Below are 22477 nucleotides of genomic sequence, written 5' to 3'. Positions count from 1 at the left end.
ATAAATAACTTACAGCCCCACTGGTACCCCATCTTTGGCAGCCAGTATTGAAGATTTATGCTGATAAACACTACATTCAACATGAGATGTGATTTCTGAAAATAAATCAATTTATTGGATTCCCATGCATCTATATTTTGTAGTCAGCCATTGACTACTGACTCAGCTGATTCTGCTGTTCATTCATCATATCTGCTTGTATGAAAACTGAACTATTCTCTTTTAGGACTTCATCTAATATATAGCATGAATACAAGTGAAGCAGTGCTTTTCAAGTTAAAAATTATATTTGATAGCTCCACACTAAAGTGGCTCCATTTACGTAGCACAAACATGACAGAGATATAGATATATTTTGTGGAGATAAGTATTGTGAATCAAAGAGGCACTGTTGCACTTTGAACTGCACTGAATGCTTTATGCTGCATATTAAGGATGACACTTTTCTGTTTGAAGATACTATCTGTGCTTATGACATTAATTCTTTATTTATCCAACAATGACCATGTATCTCATGCTTGCTAACAAGCAAGAAGGGAAAGCTTCTGTTTCCAAACCCTTCCCTTTTAATTACAGCATATTGCCACTCTATGTACTCATGTGCCTCAATAATTTAGCAGAGTTGGCAAAAATAACAGATATGTAAGCAAATGAATGCAAAAAGGATGGTAAAAGGGTGAATGATTTTGATGATATTAATTTGTAGGAATGGTAGGATAACAACTTTCTAAACCTTCGCTGACTCTTTCTTATTTTGCCTGGAAATACAGGCTTTTGTATTCAATTCTGAATTTTGAAGAAGTCCACCAGGTAGTGGCTCTATGAACTTGAATTAGATGTATTTCATGTATCATATATTCACTGTTCAACTGTGTTAGATGCCACTTCCATAACAGAAGTTTTACAGGGTTATCAGAAATGAAGGAAAACTTGTTTTCTTATTTTTTATCTGGTAACTTGTTCATGATTGGGAAAATATTTTGGAGTTTTGCTTCATTTGTCACATCCTGGATATTCCTTTTTTCTTTTTTTTTTTCTTTTTTTTTTTTCCCCTGAAATTATCATAAGTCTTCGTTAAGAGCAATGCACTTAATTAAGCAAAATGCTCTGGAAGCAGCAGGTAATATAGTTGAGTATATTGAGACAAATTTTCTCATGCCTTCTCTAAACCTTTCCTGTAATTTGTTTCTGCTTCCAGTTTCCCAGCAGATAAGTACCATTGTCTATTACTGGACATTCCTCAGCAGAAGTTCTACTTGTCCAGTAATAGAACAAGGGAAAAAGGCTTCAAACTAAAACAGGAGATTCTGACTGAATTTATTTAAGGAAGAAGTTTTCTGACAGGTTGCTATCAGAGGTGGTGGAAGCACCATCCTTGAAGACACTCAAGGTCAGGCTGGACAGAGTTGTGAGCAACCTGATCTGCTGCAGATGTCCCTGTTAATTGCAGGGGAATTGGAGTAGGTGACCCTTAAACATCTCTTCCAACTCAAGTGATTCAATGATTCTATGGAATCAGATGCAGTAGCATCTTTACTGATGGCAGCAAAATTCCTGGTGCCTGTTTCGTATCTGTTTTCAGTCACCAATCTTTGCTGATGATTCTCTACACTGAACTATACACACTTTAACGTCACTGCACAAATGCTTCTTCTCTCAGCTGACCCCTTGCTGTGTTCTTACAAAGTTAGATACAGCTGTCACAAACTACTGCTTAACAAAGCCTGCTACTCTGCAGGGAGAGATGTGCATTATGCAGTGCAAATTCAATATGAGCACCAACTACACTGTAGATGTTTATGAAAAAAACACTGTGATCAATATATTAGGGTCTACAGAGCAACTTCACTCCCACTGACACTGTTTAAAGAAGAACAGAACCCTGAAAAAGAGCTCTTATTTCTGCTTTTGAACTAACTAAATGCAATAGCATTTTTAATACTGTAAGACTAAAAGGAGGATAATCTTGTGAATGCAATGCAAAGGAAGTCACAGCCCAACACCCAAAGAGCTTTGTTTTAACAAGGGACCAATTAAGAGCCTTTGATCACAAGATCTGAATGTTCATGAAAGAGAATGTAAAATAAGTAGATTTAAGAACACAGTCATGAATGATTGTGTGAGTTAGGTGAATTTGTTTAAAAATAAAAATACAACCTGATCAAAAATGATTGCTAAACAATCATAAAGACATCATGATGGTAAATGTACTGTTCTGAGAAAATCTAGAAAATAAGTATCTGTAGACTTTAGTCTCAGAAATCTAAGAAAAGATCCTGCTTACATTAATAGCTGCAAAACTGTTCTTCAGGAAGCACAATGAAGAATGGCTGAAGGAAAAGAGAAATAAATACATGAGCATTGCATAAAATAGATGGCATTTCATTCTGGAAAGTAAATCTGGGAACAGTGGAATTAATAACACCCATTTCTACTATGGCTTTGTGTCTTGTGGCTGAATTTACACCTGTAAAGTGCTTACAAAACAACAAATCTAGAGGAATTTTTGCCTGCCAATTTAACATTTCCTCTGACTCTGGGCTCTTATTTATTTGCCTTTTTCTAATTAAGCAGTTAGACTCTGTTAGAAAGCTGTGCAGCAACTTCAGTGATGTTGCTTTTCCCTTTATAGCAGCAGAGAACCTGTAGAATGATCGTTGATTAACAAAGTAGATACTTCTTGGTGTATGTCCTGTTCCTGTCCTATTCTATTCTATTCTATTCTATTCTATTCTATTCTATTCTATTCTATTCTATTCTATTCTATTCTATTCTGTTCTGTTCTGTTCTGTTCCGTTCCATTCCATTCCATTCCATTCCATTCCATTCTCAGTATTTTTTGTCTTTTTCTCTTACTTTTGTCTTATTTTATTTCTCTAAAAGTCTTTGCTTCCATTAGTATTAAGAAAAATTCTTTATTGCCTCACTGAACTGCCATGACAATACAACACAACTGCCACTGATTACTGATATTTTATAGAAAGCCATATTGTCCCTCTTCTGCACAATCCAGATTTCTTTTCTGTATTTAAAATGAAGGCAGTTGCAGAACTGACTTGTGCTTTTAAGTCAGCTCCATCAGTCTCCAACTATAACAATAATAGCACCTTTAAATTAGCCCAAAGTTTTGCTTTCAAAATGGCTTTTACAGTGAAGGCATCTCTCCCCTCTGTACTGCACTGCTTGCATGTTTATGACAACCTGACTGTAATTGCAGCTGAGAAAGAATTTTGGTTTAAAAGCTATTAGTCCCAGATGTACAACTGAATTCTAGTCTTCATTACAGAAAGCACAGCAGACTGAAAAAAAACAGACAAGGTCGGAGTTGCCCAAGGAGCAGTGAGAGGAAAAGGTGATTATCCTGGCAAAAGCCCACAAGTACCTTGCCTTGTTGAGCCATCTCTGACTGGGGAAAAGCTGCATCGGTGAGGAATGCTGCTGTCCTTTTAGAGGTATTGTGCAAAGGGAGATTTATGTGGTTCATTCTCTGACCTGTGATAATGCATCATTAGAGCCTTCCATGTTTTCCACCTTTCTGAACAAAGACTCATAACGGGGACAATTATGGAAAAAAAATCAGAAGAGATGCAGCAGCAGTGGCAGCAGGGGGAAGCGTGGCTCAAGCACTCAGAACTTCACACAGGAGTTGAACAGTGATCTTTTCCTTTTTTTTTTTTTTTTTTTTTTTTTTTTTACGTTGTACATTCACATCACTTTAAGGTCTCCATCCCTTCTTGCTTATCTATCTAAGACTCAGGCTTATTGACAGAATCAGAACATAACACGAAGCCCAAACAACCCCCACCGTTATCCTCCTTGTTTAACCCTTCGCTTCCTTGGTGAACATTATAATCAATCGAGAGGCGTAAGACACTTATAGGAAGAGCTGAGGTCACTCTTGTTCCCCTGTGAGAGCTCTGTTGGGTCCTCTGAAGTGAAATGATAACAGTGAAAACTATTTCATGGCCCTGCATACCTTTGCTTTTATCCTGACCCCAGGCAATCTTTTTATTTAGCTCACTGAAATGCAGGGCTGCTGCTCTAGCTGACTGACTGGGGAATAAGTTTATATCTATTTAACCAAACCAGACTAGCATCCCCTCTTCTCTGGCCATGGATGGATATGGATTCAAGCAGTTGTAATGCTTTTTTGAGAACATTACCGAGACATTTTAATCACGGCTTGCTGCACTGGTAGATTAGTACCCAAATGCAATGACCTTCTTTTTGCTGTGGACATGAACATGCCAGAAAACCAAACCGTACTACCCTTTGTCTTGATCCAATAAATTAGGATTAAATAAACAAGAGAGACAAGTGCGATGTACTTTGAAAATCTGAGTGCACCTGTTTTTGTAGTGGAAAATTGAATGTTCTTTCTTTACTCCCATAAAAGTGCTCCTGCCTGTGTTTGTCTCTTAGGAAACAACACTTTAACCAGAGTTTATGCATGGCTTCCTACATATTTTGTGCTAGTTTATTAAGAAAAAAAAAAACACATACAAAAATTGGTGTGTGTTCGGATACGTTAATCTGTCTGTCTGTCTCCTCCACTGCGCTGAAGTTCAGTACCACAGACGTGCACAAGAAAATGCACTGTGGGGAGACAGAAACGTGGAGGAAAGATGTATGTGAAAGTCTTTTAACCACATGTAAAATTAACCATCAACCTGAAGTGCTGGGGCCAAATGCTTCATTCCTTCGCATCATTGTTTTGGCACTTCCAATGAGGAAAAATAAACACGAAGTACTTATACATCAAGAAACCTGTTATCTGCTTTGCATCTTGTGGTTACACAGAAAGAAAAGGCTGATCTTGAAAAGAAAGTCCCTTGAGACCACAGTGTTCCTGAATACTCCATCACAGAGTTTTTTCAACCTTTCTCCAGGGAAAATGCAGAATGAGATTTGTTTTACAACATGGTGGAGGTGGTAGCAGCGTGTACCAAGAGATTGACAAGTTAGCACTCCCCTGACAATTATTTCTTCTTGGAAATGGTCAGAGTAGCATCTTGTAGCTCTGTACATTAGTTGTTCTAAAATAAATGTCTCATTTTTATTTTCATGGAAATTACAATAGATACAAAAAGCACAATAATTCTATATGATAGAACAAATTCTCAGCTGCAAAACACTACTTTTCAGCATAGTCACCTCCATTAGCTATGCTTTTTTTTACGTTTTCACCAGCGATAAATAAGAGCATGCTTGCCACACTCGTAAAAATCTTCATGGCAGTCCAGAACATGGCTTGTCATTTACACTGCCATCATCGCTGCTGAAATGATCCACCCACTGCCTCACTGTGCTCATACCCACTGTTCAGTCTCCATAAACATTAAAAAAAGTCTATGAATGCCAATGGGTGCCATTTTTTCTGTATAGAGGAATTAAGTGACACATCCTTGCTTCATATGCGCTTCCATGTCAGACACCATTTTGTCAGACTGCCCCTCTGCTGCCATCTGTCGCACAGCAACAACGTGGAATGGAATACTGGTGGGAAGGTTCAGCTTCTACTGCCCTACCACCAACATTTGCCTCTGGTGTTGTGGTCCAACATAATAAAACAAGAAGTATTACTTTCAGGGCAGCCCTTGCAGAGGGCTGCAATAGACTCTGCTCTTCTCTGCAGAGAAAAGATGGTGAGTTGAATATATTTTGTCTTATTTCACACTTAGGCGTTCAGTGTACCATCAGCAGAATCATACTACAGTTCAAAAATTGCTACCTTGAATATCTAACATCAGCCTCCAGGCGAAAAACAGAAATACAATGCTAACTTTCCACATAGATCAGAGTATGTTTTCATGTGTGCAATGGCTTATTCTGTTCTGCATTCGTATTCCCAAATAGGGAGCAGTGTATCCCAAAAGAATGTGTCTGCCTGGTAAGCAAGCAAGCAAGCCTCTGTCTATTTGAGCACTTAGAGGGCTTGCTAGGCTGATCTCAACTTTTGGCTACTCTGTATGCTTCTGATGGTACAGACAAGAAATAACAAAACAAACAAACAAGAAAAACAACCAATCAACATAAAATGTGGCAATTTGATTTTGGTGAGGCATAACAGATGTTTTGCTTAAGCACAGTTGTATAATACTTGCATAATTTTTTTTTTTTTTTTTATTTCTCTTATCTTTGTCTGAAAGGCAGGCAGTAAAAATAATTTTATTACTACCAGGTGTCTTCCTCAGGTGGTCAGGTAAAAAGTAAAAATATTTTTATAATGCCTATAAACAATTTTACAATGTCTTAGCCACTCTCATGGTTAAGATTGAGATAGTATAAAGATTTTTGATGCCTAAGACCAATGCAAGGCAAAATGGATTGTATTTCACAGGTTTGTTCTGTGTATTAAATTCCATAGAAGCTGTTCTGCAGGTTATAGAGTTGTAGTTACCTCCCAAAGTATATATATTTATATGGTTCTTTTTACGAGAAGACGTAAGTAATTCCAGCACTTCGCTCATTATAGCCTTGACTCAGCTAAGTATTTAAGTGTCAGGCTAAATGTAAGTCCCAAGAGATAACTGGCTCTGTGAAGTTAGATGTAATTGGATCTGTGGTTCAGTACAGGTCTGCTCTGATAACTCTGATACTTCTGTTGAGTGAGTGTCTGCTTGAGTTCTGTCTGTGCAGTCAGGAACATCTGTGGAGAAGGTGCAATTGGCCACTGAGATTTTAGACACCCTGGCATACAGGAGCGTATCTGAAAAACATTACATGACATGGCCAGGATTTTATGAAGCTAGTGCTCCTATTGCTTTTTATCTTCTGCTACGGGACCTGCAGCATTGGTGAAAAATATCTTAGTGGGGTTGCTAGACAAGGATGCAGAATTACTGGACAGTTTTCAACAACACGAAGAGCCTGTTGTTTGTTCTGTTGTGCTGCTAGTCAAGGTTCAAGATCCTTAGGATCTTGCCTTAAGGATCAAGCCTTAGATGAAGCCTCACAGAATCGTAGGGGTTCAAAGGGACCTCTGAAGATCCTCTAGTTCTCCCAGAAAGTTAAATGATTTGGAGTGCTTTCCAATTCCTGTTGAGGACTATGACTGTGATAGATGGTCATTACTCCTCTGTCTGAAAATGGTTGCCAGAGAGCAAGCAGCTGCAGAGTGGATAGCAAATAAAGACAAAATATTGTGTTTCTGTAGAAATTAGATGCTTACAACTCTTTGGTGCCATCCAGATTCACAGTTAATAGGAATGATAATATAAATAAAGAATATTTGGCTGTCTTAATCTGCATTTCAGCTGAATATCTAGAAGACTGATTTTTGAGTGGTCCTGTGTGGAGTCAGGGGTTGGACTTGATGATCCTTATGGATGTCATTTTTTCAAAATTGGGATATTCTTTGATTCTACGAAGTCCACTAAATGTGCTGCATTCTCTCTCTTTTTATAAACATGAAGCCAAAATAAGATTGCAGCTCTATGCTAACTGCATCCATTGATATATTTCCAAATAGAATTACATTATAGCAACAAAACAACGAAAAAGCAAACAACTTTTGACCAGATCTTCTATCGTAGGGCATCATAAGAAAAAAGAGTCATAGATTTGCTCAAAACCAGAAGCAGAAGTGATGCCTGTCCTGCGGTTCACACTCAGGAGCTGCTCACTCTTATAGCAGTACTTTAATTCTTGTTATTCATTGCTGTGGTGCAGATAGGCAAGGATGTGTGGCTCACCTGTTGTTTTCCCCTACAAGGCATTTGGATGCAAGGGGCTTCTGTGGCCATGCTGTTGCCAGAGAAGTGAGCTGGCCAGGAGTGGGCCAAGGGTTAGGAAGAGAGGTATGAATTCATCCGTGCATTCTTGATCAAGAATTGTAACATTCAAGGTAAAGCAACTTTAGCAACTAATCTCAAACTATGCTGTCAGGAGTAAATTACACTACTTTTTAACATTAAATTTCATTTACTTGTTTATCATGGAGATACCGCGTGCATGGATGAACTTCCACCACTCTTCCAAACCCTTATGCTGAGCTTTCCAATGTGACAACAACTTGGAATAAGAGGAGAGGAACTTTACCCACTTACTTCATGGTGATATGGTGGTTTTTAAACAAAGAAGTGCGGAATGTGTTAAAAAACACTTATGCAACCAAGCTGCAAGATATTCTCAAATTCTGTTAAGTCACAACCATTCTCTTCTTATGCACAGAGGTCAAATGGGTTTTTAATGTCATACACTAGGATGATACCAGATCCAGGCATTTGGATTCACTGCTGTAATGAAAGCAAAACTTTCCACTCATGCAGTGCTGGTGAGCCATGCAACACAAGAACTTAAGAATTTAAGATACTTAAACTCCTGTGAAATCTGCTTCATTGTTCACACGATTTTAGAATAAAAAAAACATATTTAAGTAGTCAGAGCTCAGAAAATAATGCTCCCAGAATTCTTCGTGTAAATCTTGACATTAAACCAATCTTACCCTTGTCTTGCCACTTGAATCATTTATTTAAGCAGTGATAATAAAAGGTGTCAGCAATTCAGTTGTAAGCTCTTGAAGATTTCTGTGCGCACTGACCTTTAAGTGTTTGCATCTTGACAGGTGAGCCGTTCTTAACGTCTCCTATGAGATATGGTGGGGGCAAGGGGTCAGGCACGCTAATGATAAAATTACCATTTACCTTTTACCTCACCAGTCTCAGTGCCTGACATTATAAATGTAGGTAACCTTTCACCTGAAGGCTCTCTTTCTTCTGCACTGCTTGAGATTATGGAGAAATGAATGTGCTTGCAGCTGCAGAAGAGGCATCAGTCATGAAAAAAAGTGCTTTCTGTGATCCTTTCCCTTTAATTTTCATTTTTGTTATTTTAAACCAGAACCATATTTTTGGAAAACGTATGAAGTCTACCCTGTTTTATTTTAACAAAGAGATGGTTATCTGGCTATTTCTAGATCAGCATGCTATTTCTACTCGAGCCTATTCTGTTCCTGCTGATTAAGATGAAAACTCTTCTTGTTAATTGATTAATGCAATTGATATTGCATCAGTCAGTAAGGTTTCTTTCAAGGATAAGTGGTCACATTAATAAGACTGTATTGATGAACTCTGTTATTTGCCGTAATCCAGCAGAGTCAGCTGTTCACACTCACATCCTGATCCAAGTTCTCCTGAGCTTCAGTAAGGACTGCTCTTCCAAAGGCAGTACTTTTCAATCAGTGGTAATGGGTACGCAATTAGGGCTTTGAAGGTATTTATATGAGTCTGAAAACTAAAGAAGGATTACTGACCTCCCACCTACTTATGAAGTATCCAATTCCTCAGAAGTAAAAATTTTGATGTTATATCTAAACTCAGGAGCTTTACTGAATTTCAGGGATACCTGTTCTCATCCATTATTCAGGTGCTTTTGGAAACCAGATAGCAATATTTCATGTATGACTAGTCCACTACATGTTTCAGAATTATGAGTGTCAATTTAGTTCCCCTACCACATACGCATAACATCTTCTTTTATGTAGCATATTCACATCTGAGAAACGGGAATAAGTACTACTATGTCCATTTTCACAGATGAAGAGTTAAGGCAGAGATGGAGTAAGAACTGTGATATACAGTGATGGTGTACTGCTGAGGAACATTTGAAGACACCAAAATCTTCCACATTTTGGGTGTAACTGATCTCTTCCACAGAGTTTATTACTGATGGCAGTTGCTGCTAAAAGTGTCCCTGCATTCAGATACGCTTTACTGAACCCCTCTCTACCACTTTTGGTTCCTATCAGCCCAGGGACTGAGACAAGCAAGCTGACTTTCTCAGGTCAACTAGCAGCAAACTCCAGAAGTGCAACCCATCTCTTCAGAGCATCAACCCTCACAGCCCAAACTTCTTTTCTTAAAGGGCACCTGCTACAGAAATAATACGATCTGATATGCTGGGAAGCTTAAGGAATGTGAGTGGGGTGTATTTACTTATCCATCTAAGATTTCTAAAAGCCATGCATATTGTGGATTATACAATGATAATTTCTAGGAGAAGTGTTAGAGATGGTACTCAGCACAAAGTCTGTATTTGGTTGATTCGTGGGCAGATGCTTTATATCCTGATTTGAAATGTGTGTTCTTCTTGGTAGAGTTAAAGCACACGAGGGTGGAAAACATCTGAAGAGACAGACAGAAAATGAGACGCAGTTCATTTCAGTGATCAAGAGCCAAATGATCTCAAGCTTTAGTAAAATTACTTCCCAAGAAGAACAGTTCGTTTATGTTAAATACAGTCAGGCAACTGCCAGGGCATGAATCATGCAAATTTAAGACTGCATAGTTCAAATATAGATCTTTATCTTAGTGAAATTTGGTATATGCCTTTAATCTCCTGGCACAAATCTTGTTGTGTTTGTGTTCATGTAGTAAGAACACAAATTTCGCAAAAGTTTCATTCAGTGGATATCAGCCTTAATGAAATTGTACTCTGGGAAGAACAATAAAAATTATTTCACCTTCTTCATATCAGAAGACCCAAGGGGATTGATTTCTAGTTTTACTCAATCATATTGAGGCATAGAGTACACATACAGAGTTCAAGCATCTAATAAATGAAAAGCAGAATGCGATCACTATCCTACCCTGGCAAAGTAAGGAAAAGACTCTGTAGCAGATTGAAAGAGCAGCCCAGTTAAAAAGCTGAAAAGAAAAAAAAATACCAGAAGAAATATTGTCCCTCCAAGAGGAATTCATAGCTCAGCTCTCACAGAAACCCGCGCTGCTTCTCACGTCAAGGAGTTTGTGAAGCAGGACAGAAAGAACAGGAAAAGACTTCCTTTGGGAAGCTTGTCTTCAAATCAAATGTGTTGAAAGGACACAGATGAGGATGTCACTCAGGCTGGATAACCTGGCAGAGTCATTTCCAGGCTTATCAGATCATGTTCCACTTGTCTGAATACTCCTGTTTTACTCCTGTGCATCAACACAAACAGCTGCCAGCACCAAAACCAAGATTCATTTCCACAGCACAAAGGGCTTAACTGTGCTTTACAGCAGCTTTCCTCCTATCCTTCTGCCCATGTTTCTCCCAGGTTGGACTGCTGCTCTGACATTCAAACTGTATAGTTACTGTGGCATAACTACTTTCTAGTTATGGCTTAGACCACAGAGGCACACAGACTCATGCAGATAAATAACAAATTTCAGAACAGTGTGAGAAGTTGCAGAAACATTCATATAAAGTCATATAAATTACTGGAAACATTTGTGAATCAATTTAACAGGTTATGACAGAATTCTATCTGCCAATCTGTGTTCCAGGGACCTCCATGCTTCCGAAAAGTTTCAAAGGGGAAAAAAAAATCTGCCTGTAAAATAATTCTTTCCCCTCCTCCAGCCTGTGGAATGTTGAAGGATTAGAACAGACCAGGTTCATTGAGTTTGGCAACCAGTTTCTGATAGTTAGGAAACAGCAGTTCTATGAGCACTTAAAGGGCAGATTCCTGCTCTGACAGAGCACACTTGTTCAGCCCTTGCAAATCCTGCAATGTTTCTCAGCATGGGCTAACCTGATCCTGGCAATAACATGCCAGTAATACCCTCAAATGCTGGATTAAGCTCTGCCTCATTCCCTTTGTGTTCATTGAATATATATGATGCTAGCTGGCTTGAAGGAATCTTTCTATTGATTTCCCAAGGGATATCCACAGAAGGGTTGATCCTGCCATACACTGAATACGTTGAACACTTAAGGAAGTCAGAGGAATTGGAGAGTGTAAAGCAGTCTCCTAACCAAAGATATGAAGACGTGTTGCAAAAGCAGCATCTTACAAAATGTCATGCAAAATATTGTGAAGATGGCTACAAAAAACAGTGGTACTTAAAAAAAGAAAAAAAGGAAAAAAAAAAAAAAGAAAAAAAAAGATATTTATCTAGTAAGAAACACACACTTCCTAAAGGGCACTCTTATCAAATACATCCCATTCCTGAATCTGCAAGGAGTATCTGGTTTCATGGCAAGGATGGAGTCATATGAAAAGAACTTCTATGGTATCACCAGCCACGCAAAGAAGCTCACGTGTATGGAGTCCAAAGTGAAACACATTCTGTAGATTGACTAGGAAACTAAGATGATAGGGCACATTTTGAAATATGGATGTCTCCACTTCAGATTGTGTTTATTGATTCTTAAAGATTTCAAAGCAACTTTAATCACGCAAAAAGGCAAAAATGTGGCAGGCCAGTTCAGGAGTGGAAGAGAAGAGAACTGATTTTTTCCCTGAAAAGTTTATGTCAACACATTTCTGAAAATTAATCGATAGTCAAAAAACTCCAGTGACAGATTGAACATTCCAACAGGGACTATGGAATGTAATATATTGTATTTTCCCTTTTTTTTACAGTTTAAAGGAAAATATGATTTGCTAATACAAATAGTAAGTGGAAGGTCTTTTGCATTTCAACAAGGCATTTCTTTTTTCAGTAAAAATAAAGATTGTAGCAGTACTGATGGGAAAACTTACTAATAATTTAGCAACACTTTGAAATAGGTTAAGTTTGACAGAAAAAAAAAAAAAAAGACTTTTATAGTAGCTCACTTCCAGTATTCAAAGCTCTCCTTATGCTGAGGAAAGACTAGAATTCTCTTCAGAGGACTTTTGTACGCTCCGGATCTAGCACTTATATATGAAACTACTCCATGACCTTTACCTCCTGCTATGCTTTCTACACCACTAAGCTCACGGAAATTGTTTAAAAATCAATAAAAGGAATTCATCTTTTCATAAGTATGTGTAGCAGAAGGGATTTGCTTCAATGAAATGAATGAGGTTATATTTCCAGGATAATTTGTTCTGCATAAAACCCGTTCAATACCCAAGTCCGTTCTCTTTTTGTGTAGATACTGGACCAGATCTGCTGGTGTCAACTGGTATGCTCTGATGACTACTCATGAAGCTTTGCTGTTTGACAGCAACTAAGAATTTGGATCCGCTATTTAAAAGAGAGGAAGATGAAGTACAACAGTAAGTGTCAGACTGTATTTCCAGTTACATCAGACCAGGTCTAGAATAAGTTTGTTTAAAACAAGGAATTTTTCTCAGATTTTCTTTGGTTAAACAGAAAAGAGTTTGTCCCTGAGCATTTATGTCTTTCAAAAATCTCAGTCAGGCAGAAAAGACTTTTTAGTCAGACTCCAACATGCCAGTGAAACCCAGAGCAGCCCATTGATATGCAAAGTACCTCATTTAATGAATTTACACACACAGACACATATATACACAGTAAAATTGAAAAAAATTCTAAGGCAAAAGAAGAATCCTCAGGACTAGGTACTGTACCCTTTAAGTACAGAGCTGTTTAAAATATCAATCTCCTTATTGTAATTTGATGTGTGAAATTCAGGCGTGCATTTACAATTCAGATACCATTCCTTAGGGATTCCCATTTAGGGCCTATTCGTATGATTTATTTAGTGCCTTTCTTCACTTACTTATGCTTGAGATAGTTAGGTATAATGCACATATATGCACAGAGATAAAATGTTTATCATCATTACTTCAATGAAGTCATTTGCCATCCTTGACACCCTCTAATGTCCCAAGTGCTTCAACCCACTGGCTCATTTGCCTGGCCTTGTTCTCTCTTCACTTTTTCATCTCAAATTCTTGATTTGTTCCCTTCATCAATCATGGAAGTTTAGCGGGTAGCAGGAGGGAAGGCACCAGAATAATTACCCAAATATAACAAAGGAAGGACCATTCTGTGCTGCAGGAGGGACAGTGGGAGGACAGAGGATGCATGAATGTGTATTTCACGCTCCCTTGAAAACATTAATGATGTTTAGTGGAAGCCGAAGAACTGGCTGGAAGCCAGCATGGTTTCAGAACTGTGTCCCACACCACCAGTCTGAGGATCCAGTGCCCCGCTATGTTTCTTCCGGCTGCTTTGCCTCCCACCGCCCCAGGATGCCAGCATTTCACCACTGTCGGCATCTGCAATCAGGAACCAAGTTGAATGTTCTCCTTCAGCTCTATTTTTTCAAAGAAAAGGATCCAAATCACTGTGCCCTGACTACATTTAGCTAATTGGCCATTGCCTGCAATGACATCCGTGGAGTGGGGCTGAACAAATTGAAGATGAAAGGAGGGGCTGGGTAGGGGGCTGAGGGATGTCGGCATAGCCTGGGGCACATTGTCATCCAGCTGGGGAGACAAGGGGAGGCTGAGGAGTCTGGGGTACCCCTAGGTGGCTCTCTGCAAGGTGACTTTCACTTGAGAGGAAGAGAATTCACATTTTTCTGCCTACCTGGTTCATAAGCTGACTGCAAAATGGTATGTCCCCCAGACTTGGAAGCAGGAATGTACAAAAAGCCTGGTTGACACCATTGCTGGGATGGCAGGTCCTCTTGATGTTTGTACTCAGGAAAACATATGTTTTAGGGGTTCTCCTGAGCTCAGTGAAATGATAATGACTGTTGTGTGCCATGTCTGGGAAGTCACAGGTCAGTGCAACCTTCAGTCAAACACAAGGCATACCACTGTGGCTTGCCCTAGTTAGGACTCTGAAAAAATGATAGCCCAGAGTTGGGAGAAATTATAAAGGAAAAGTCTGCCGCAAACAACAAAACTAACAGACAGTAAAAAGTAATCATCTTGAAACAGAATCAAACAATGTGAGATAGAAATGAACAAAAACTATTCATTTGCTTCTCTTTTTTTTTTTTTTTTTTTTCCCGTACTGTGTCCATGCTGGGCTTTGATCATTTACTCAAGAATTAATAGTCACCTTACTCAAAATCCAATCAGTAGTGACCAATAGCAAAAAGAATAGTCATGTTTCTGAGTGCTCCTGGACACTTCAAAGCATACAAAATAAATACATAAGTCCAGTAAAAGTCTCATTTTTCTTCCCTTCTTCCTTTTCCCAAATATGAAGAACATTGTTTGCAGTGCATTCAGAGGATAGAGCTGATAGGGAAAAACACTCCAGAGGAGTGAATGTGCTGTCCACAGAAAAAACTAGATTGTCTCTGTTAAAGCTTAGGAGATTTGGTCCTTGAATGTACCTACTGCACCTACAGAGAGCAGCAGGCATCCTACCAGTGAATGCTCAAGATGTTTGCACATTCTACAGAGAAAGATGAACTATTGGTATTGGAATAATGGATAAAGTCTGTGCCTCTAGGGAAAACTAAAGTTTCCTGATTTGATTTTTTTGGGGGGGAGGGAGGAAGGGTGGAAGAATAAGCTCATATAATGTAGTAACTGTAGTCTCCTCCATTTTAAAGTATATGGCTGTGTAGGGACATACTGATCTGGAGGTCACATCTGGTCCTCTAATGAGCCTTTCCCACATGGACTTCTCCAAACTTTTTTCAAAACCATCAGTGTCTGATGTTAATGAATTCCACAGTTTAATATAGACTTCTCTAGATCTTTAGTAGAGATTTGCCTTATCTGCCCTCAAAAACTGAGAAGTGAGCTGTTCTTCATGCTATTTCTTAGCATGTCAAAACCCAAGTAGAAGCGTCAGTCTACCATTACTAGCTTTCTTGGGATTGTACAGTGAGACCTTTCCCTGCTTTGTAGAACTGGCCACTTCCAATTTAACAGATGTTCAGCATTCAATCAGCCATTTTTCCTGCTAAGTGTTTTGGTTTATTTTCTTCTCCTTTCTGAACCTGCTGATGGGGGCATTTTGAGCTATCTCTCCTAAACTTGTTTCATGTGAGATGATACACACTTCAAAAGCTTCACAGTTCAAATACAGGAGGTTAAATTGTCAGAAGCCCCAGACATGACACTGTACTCCCCTTTTCTGCATTCCTCACCATTATAGTGTCTTCGGACTGATTTAATATCACATTTAAAAGCGCCTGGACATTTCCTTTCCATAAATATCCTCCTACTTCACTCAATTAAACATGTTCTCTGTGAAACAGGTTTTCCTCTTTCTTGAGATTCAGAAACGGCAGCAATAAACCCTCACTTTACTGCCATGCTGAAAGAATAAATGCAGCTCCTGGCTTAATCAGGACATTAATGAGTAGGGAAACAGCAGTGAAGATGATGGCTAACCAATCAATAATGACTGAATTACAGTTTAAAAACTGGATGTCTTAGATAGTTATTAACAGTGTAATTATTCATAAATGTGCCTAATTATTCATAATTATTCAGAAACCTTATTACTTCTCTGATTTTCATAAGTGATCTCTAAGGCCAATTATTATTTGATTATGGCCACAGGACTCTATGTTGCTATTACTTCTTTTGTTCTAGAAAAGTGCAGAGATACCTAGTGAAGTGAAATTAATGGAGGACTATCAGCATTGAGAAGTCCTTTAAAAAGAAAAAATCTATGATTTGGAAACCTCTGTTGCCTTTCTTTTTAGCTCTTTCTTCAAATTTCTTTGATTCCTATGCTACAGAAGCTGCTGCTGCCTAATTAGGGCTTTCTTGTTGTAATTGCTGCATTTGATATCTTAATAGCATTACAGTGAGCATGCAGGAGGAAGGGGGAAAGGGGCAGAGGGACTATCAGTGCACATGTTTATGGAGAAACTGAAAGCTCCCCAGGTTGTATGACTGAACCAAAAAGGCCTGGGAGCCAAATCCCAGCTAGTTCAGGTGTCTTGCAGCTCAGTGGGGAGCTCTGTCAGATGCAGGTACAGTAGTTCCTTGCCACTGATGGTAAGAAGGAGGCAGTGTCTTTCCTTTTTAACAAACAGTTGAGCTTCATTAGAAATATTTCCACAAAATTGAGGTGAGGAAAATGTATTTTACGTTTAGCATGTAATGCTTGACTCATTGCTACAGACCAGGAAACATCAACTCAAACCAAATGGCAGGCTTGGTCAAATGCTGAATCAGACATCAGCCAGGATGCTGATGAAAGCAGGCCTTATCGTCAAGAAATCTGGGATTTTTGTCAGAAGACACTACACTAATCAGACAGGAGCATCAGTTTCTTTGCACTTTCTTTCTTCCCCTGAAAACATTAGAGCCATTATATTGTGGGGCGGCATTAGTCACGTTAAATTAGCATATAGATGAGTTCTGGGGGTAGGAAGGAGGGGGAGATAGGTTATGATAACCTGATGCTGTAATGCAGAAATCTTTTGGCTTATATATCAAACCCCATAGAGCCCTAAGCTTGTTACACAGGGGAAAATTGCACTTTCCCACAGGGATAACAACAACTTCTTTTGTGTAATTTTACTGACAGGGTTTAATAAGAAAATACACACCCAAGCACTGAAAAATCGTGAACCAATGCTCCTCAAAGTCTTCCTGTTGTCTAAGAAAACATAAGATTTAAACCTCTTTAAATTCACTTTTTTATGGTTTCTGAACCAGAAGGGTTGGAAATCTTTTCTTCAAACTGTCCTTTCAGCGACTTGAGGGGTATAAAGAAAAGAAAATCATTAGACACTGCAAGAGCTGTCAGGACCATTAGTGGCTCAGAACCACTACAGTGTAACAAGAAGGGCTGCCCAGCTGTGTGGTCATTTCTGCATCTCATGATCCATAGCATATGCGTCATAGCAGGGGGTTCAAATGGAAGTAGTGCCACCCCATTTGCACAAAGGTACTGTCATGCATATATGCTTGTGTGTATTCCCCACTTTAATGGACAAGGATAGATTCTGACCTCAGTTACACCTCCGTACTCCCAGAGCCATTTTCCTGATGGCAGTGGAATCTGTGAAAATGAGATCACTGTCTTCGATAGTAATCTCACAGCTGAGGATATGGTGAAAAATAGTTTCATGCTGAGAGAAGGCTACCAAATACAGGAAACAAAACAGCTCGGCAGCAGCTGAAATGTCTATGTCCACTGTTCTGCTTTGAATGAAAATCCCCTGGAAAGGTTAATGGGAATTTTCTTTCTATCATTAGGCTACGTGATATAACGTTAAACACTGACAGACTTTTTCTGCAACGTTTTCTACAGTTTTTTGTGATCAGGAAGGAAAATACTCAACAGAGACACATGTGCAGGGTGGAGCCTCTTCTGATCAATTTTTCAAATTAGGACTGTCCAGTCTTTTGTAAAAGGCCTCTGAAAAGTTGGCAATGGATCTCAAATAACACAAGCTGCTGTGCTGAAATGTAACATGAAAGGAATTAATTTGATTTTTTTTCAAGGTATCTATGAGTGGGAATAAGAGCTTTGCAATATGCAACCTTCAGAATCAAGGTTCTTACAGGAAGTATAGGGGAAGGGTTTTATTTTAGAATTCATAATCAAAATCAGGAAAATACTGTACCACTAGACAAAGAATGAAGACTTCTCCCCCCTTCAGAAGTCTTCATTTCACTAGGGAAATTGAATTTCTTTGGGTGTGCTTGAATATCTTTAGTCTTTTCTCATCAAAATTATGGTAGCAATTCAATTTCTACATTTTTGTTGGAAATCATTTCCCAATTTCAAGAACAGGGATAATTGCAGGAAGATGCAACATGGCTTCACAGCAGGACACAATTTTCCAAAAACTCTACAGCAAACTGACATAATGGGACTCTTATTCTGTAACAGGTCAGTCCAGATCAGAATCAACCATAATACAGGATCCAAATCTCAGTGAGTCAGATTGGAAAGCTGTCTCAAGTTCTGCAGGAGAGTTTATATATATAAACTGTCATAATGGACTCTTCTGACTTGTGCATATGTGTTATTGGTTTCTCATCAGTCCAGAGAAGAGGACGCATAGATTAAAAAATATTTCACATTTTTTCAACAATATAATTGGTGAAGCAGAGAAGAATAACTTACATATATCATTTTTAATATGGTACAGCTTTCTGACTTGTGACACAGCCTATAGCTACTACACTGTCTTGTGCCTCTTCTGCTTTTAATAAGGTACCTTCTGCTTTATGGCAGAGGACAAGGCTTAGATCATTCCTAACACACGTAGGTTGACAGCCTTGTTTTGCAGAGAACCGGTGTCTGAGGAATCAGTGAAAAAGGTGTTACCCTTCCCTGAGTCTGGAAACCCAATGCTGCTTTTTCACAAAGCACAACAAACAGCCATCAGGTATTCTAACAATGAATTTTAAGTCCTTTTAGCAAAGTTGAGCAAAGGTCTGTAAATTCTCACAGGCAGCACAGAGTACAAACCTACTTTGGGGAAAAAGATATGATAAAATTGTTGTTAGTATGTGTGTTATTGTTAGTGTGTGAAGCCTCGTGGCTTCAAAGGATTGAAAATGGAAGAATGTGACTGCAGAGCATAATGGGTCAACACTGCAGCTCTGATCACTGGAGCATACACTCCAAATTTCATGCTACATTAGGTAGATTTTAAAACCTAATCTGCTCCTATGAATGTTTTATTGGTAATTCTATGAAGGTACAGATTGCATGACAACAAGGGGAACACAAGAGAGGTACCTAGTAATCCACAACTTTGTGACACCCCAGTGACCTAGGACTTCAACACGTCCAGCGTATCTCAGCTCACGTGAGTGCACCATAACAAGGCTCCTTTCAGATCTCATTCCCCTCTGCTATGGAAGTGAAGGCCATTCATTTAACCAATTATATTTTTTTCCTATGTGTCCTGTAAGTCCACCATATTGATCTAGAAAGAGTGCATTTTGCACTTAAAGGTTAATGGATTGGCATGGTTAGAAAACACATTTCTGTGTTCAGCCAAATACCATGTGAGGAACAGAGAAGCTTTTGGCTGACTGCAATATAGCTGTTAAAATGCTGTGCTGTCTAAAATACTACTCACATGTTTTTTCCAGTTACATTTCTGCAATATAGAAGAAATCTTGGCCAGAGTGATATAACATCCAAGCTAGAAAGCTATGTTTGCCATTTCTTTGCCTAGTTCTTCTAATCATTAAATAGTCCACTAAAAACAGAGCATCAGCAACAGAAGAGACTGGAGCCACAGCACTATGACAATATAGGATGAGCTGGAGCCAGAGTACTATGACAGTATAGAACGAATGAAGTCAGGTTTTTGATTACCTCTTACTATAGCTCCAGATGCACATTGCCTCTGCAATCCTTGGGTTTGCACTGGTGCTTGATTTTGTCATGAAAGGCTTCCAGGAACTAAATCAGTTAAAAGCTACTTACTTCAAGTTTGTATGGCAATTTTTTGATTGGTTTAGTCCCTTTGATTAGCTTGTCAGTGGATCAGATGCATGCTTGGGACAGTGCAAGGGAATGTGTAAGAGTACATGACTGGAAGAGAGAGGGGTTCAGATCTGCCTGCTCTGGTAGAGCAAGATGGTAGAGGCTTCATCACACCTGGAGCCTACATACTGACATTACACACATACTGCTTTATACATCAAGGCCTGACCTCCAGACACCTTGTACGTAGAGGTCCTTCTATAGAGCTAGGTTCAAGTCACTCCGTTGACGGATGGGTCTGTATCCATATCTCTAACCCAAACCCACTACTTGGAGAGCTGCTACGCAAAGGGAGTAGTGGGGTAGTGTATCTTCTGAATGGACCTGTTACTTTGTGAGGCCTGATTATAGTCTTCCCAAGAGACCTCATAGAGGAGACAGCATGGAGTTTGCTGCCTACAGATTCAGAAGGGCTTCAGCATGAGTTATACAGCACTGTCATGGGTTAAGCACTTCTGAGCATGCCAAGGAAGCAGACTTGTTAGTATCAAGTCAGTTTTACAGCTGAAAACCATGACAGTAGATGTTTGTAAAGAATAGAATATTTTGTTTGGAAAGGACCTTCAAATGTCATTGAGTGCAACTGCCTCACTACTTCAGGGCTAACCTAAAGTTAAGCATAATACCAAGGGCATTGTCCAAATGCCAGTGGAACTCTAACAGGCATAGAACATCAATCACCTCTTTCAATAGCCTCTTCCAGTGTTAGACCACCCTCATAGTAAAGAAACTTTTCCCAGTGTCCATTCTGAACTTCCCCTGGCACAGCTTTGTGCCATTCTCGTGCGTCCTGGTGACTAGGAAGAAGAGGCTGGGGTGCTACAAGTGTCAGCCGGAAGTTCTACGGATGGCTTCAGGATCAAACATGATACAAGGCTTCGAAACTGAAGAAATCGTAATACTTGTTTCTATCTCCGTAACTGAATTGACTTCCAAACCTACCCACAACATTTCGTTTTTCATTTGTCAACCAGCAATCTCTGCTGTTAGAAGGGAGGATGGCAGGGTTGGACCTTTAATAAGTAGACTTTCCATGTAACTTCTACCACACTTTGCAAACCTTCCTATTCCTTGCCAATTGTAAGCTCAGCTCTCTATAATAAAGCATACTTCTTCTGGATGAACTTTAATTTATAGTTCTTTCACTTCCTCTGTTTTATTCTAATAATTGTTTTTCAGAAGTTTTACAAATAAGCAGGGTCCCGGACATTACAAACAATTGTACAAAGGCCCAGATTGAATAGTTGGGTTTAATTCAGTCTCCAGGCTGAGAGGTTTGCAAACATACCAAACCCTTAAGCTATATTCTTCAGTATGGGACATTAGCAGGATCCCTCAATTGAATTACAGCATTGTATTCCATCTGGGACTTAGTATTGCAGTGTACTTAATATTATACTACATAGGGAGGCGTGAGAGTAATGGAATTTTACAGTAATAAGTTTTTTTATTATTAAATGAAAAGTAGACCTACAGGATACCCAATTAAGTAGCATTACTGGAATTCAAAATAAAGACATCTTAAAAACATACCTAAAAAATAATCAGTTGTTTTATTTTCCAAATATTATAATGCACTTGTAATATACAACCAACTTCTTAAAGTGCTAAGGCTTTCTCAAAATGTAGAACTTGCTATGGGGTTTTAGCTGGATTTTTTAGCACAATAATTACAATACATTGACAATTGATTTTTGAAACAAAGACTCTTCCAGTTCAGGAAAGTATTTTGGTACGTACTTCTATTTGTCCTCAGTAATACTAAGGTCATGTACATGTGTACGCTTCATTAATCAGGCACTTAATAGATGTTTTCTGAACTGAGTGCTAAAAGTTATTTTTCCTTTTTCATTCTGCTTAACAAATCTATATAACAGAGAGAGGATGGTAGAAGAGCACTGACAAGCAAATAGAAGAAGGGTTAACATGAGCTCAAAATCTGCTGCTTCTCTGCACTGTCTTGGGTAATATCATATCATGCAATTAATATGAAACAAACTAGAAAAGTTCAGATTTAATAGGAAGAAAAGAAGACATAAAATATAGGCAGACACAACAGAAATAACTCCCTATCATATATTTTTCTTTTTAATTAATATTTCATGATCAGTTAACCAGCAGTCTGTTATCTTCTTAATAAGGTAAAGATATTATAACCAATAAAAAATATTTATTGCCACATTTTTATGTTTTAATCAAGGGCAAACTCCTCAACATATTCATTTTTAGCTCCTTCACATAATGAATGATTAAGTTAAAAAAATAGCTTTTTATGCTGACAAGAAAATACCAAGCACTGGTTAGTTAATTAACACAGTGTCCTTTGGAAGTGCGATAAATATGGGAAATAAGGAAGAAATAGAGATAATAAT

Source organism: Meleagris gallopavo, chromosome 3 (genome assembly GCF_905368555.1).
Source record: "Meleagris gallopavo chromosome 3, MGAL_WU_HG_1.1, whole genome shotgun sequence".
Taxonomy (NCBI): Eukaryota; Metazoa; Chordata; class Aves; order Galliformes; family Phasianidae; genus Meleagris; species Meleagris gallopavo.
The sequence above is the reverse complement of the archived record's forward strand: the minus strand, read 5'-3'. Positions refer to the sequence as shown.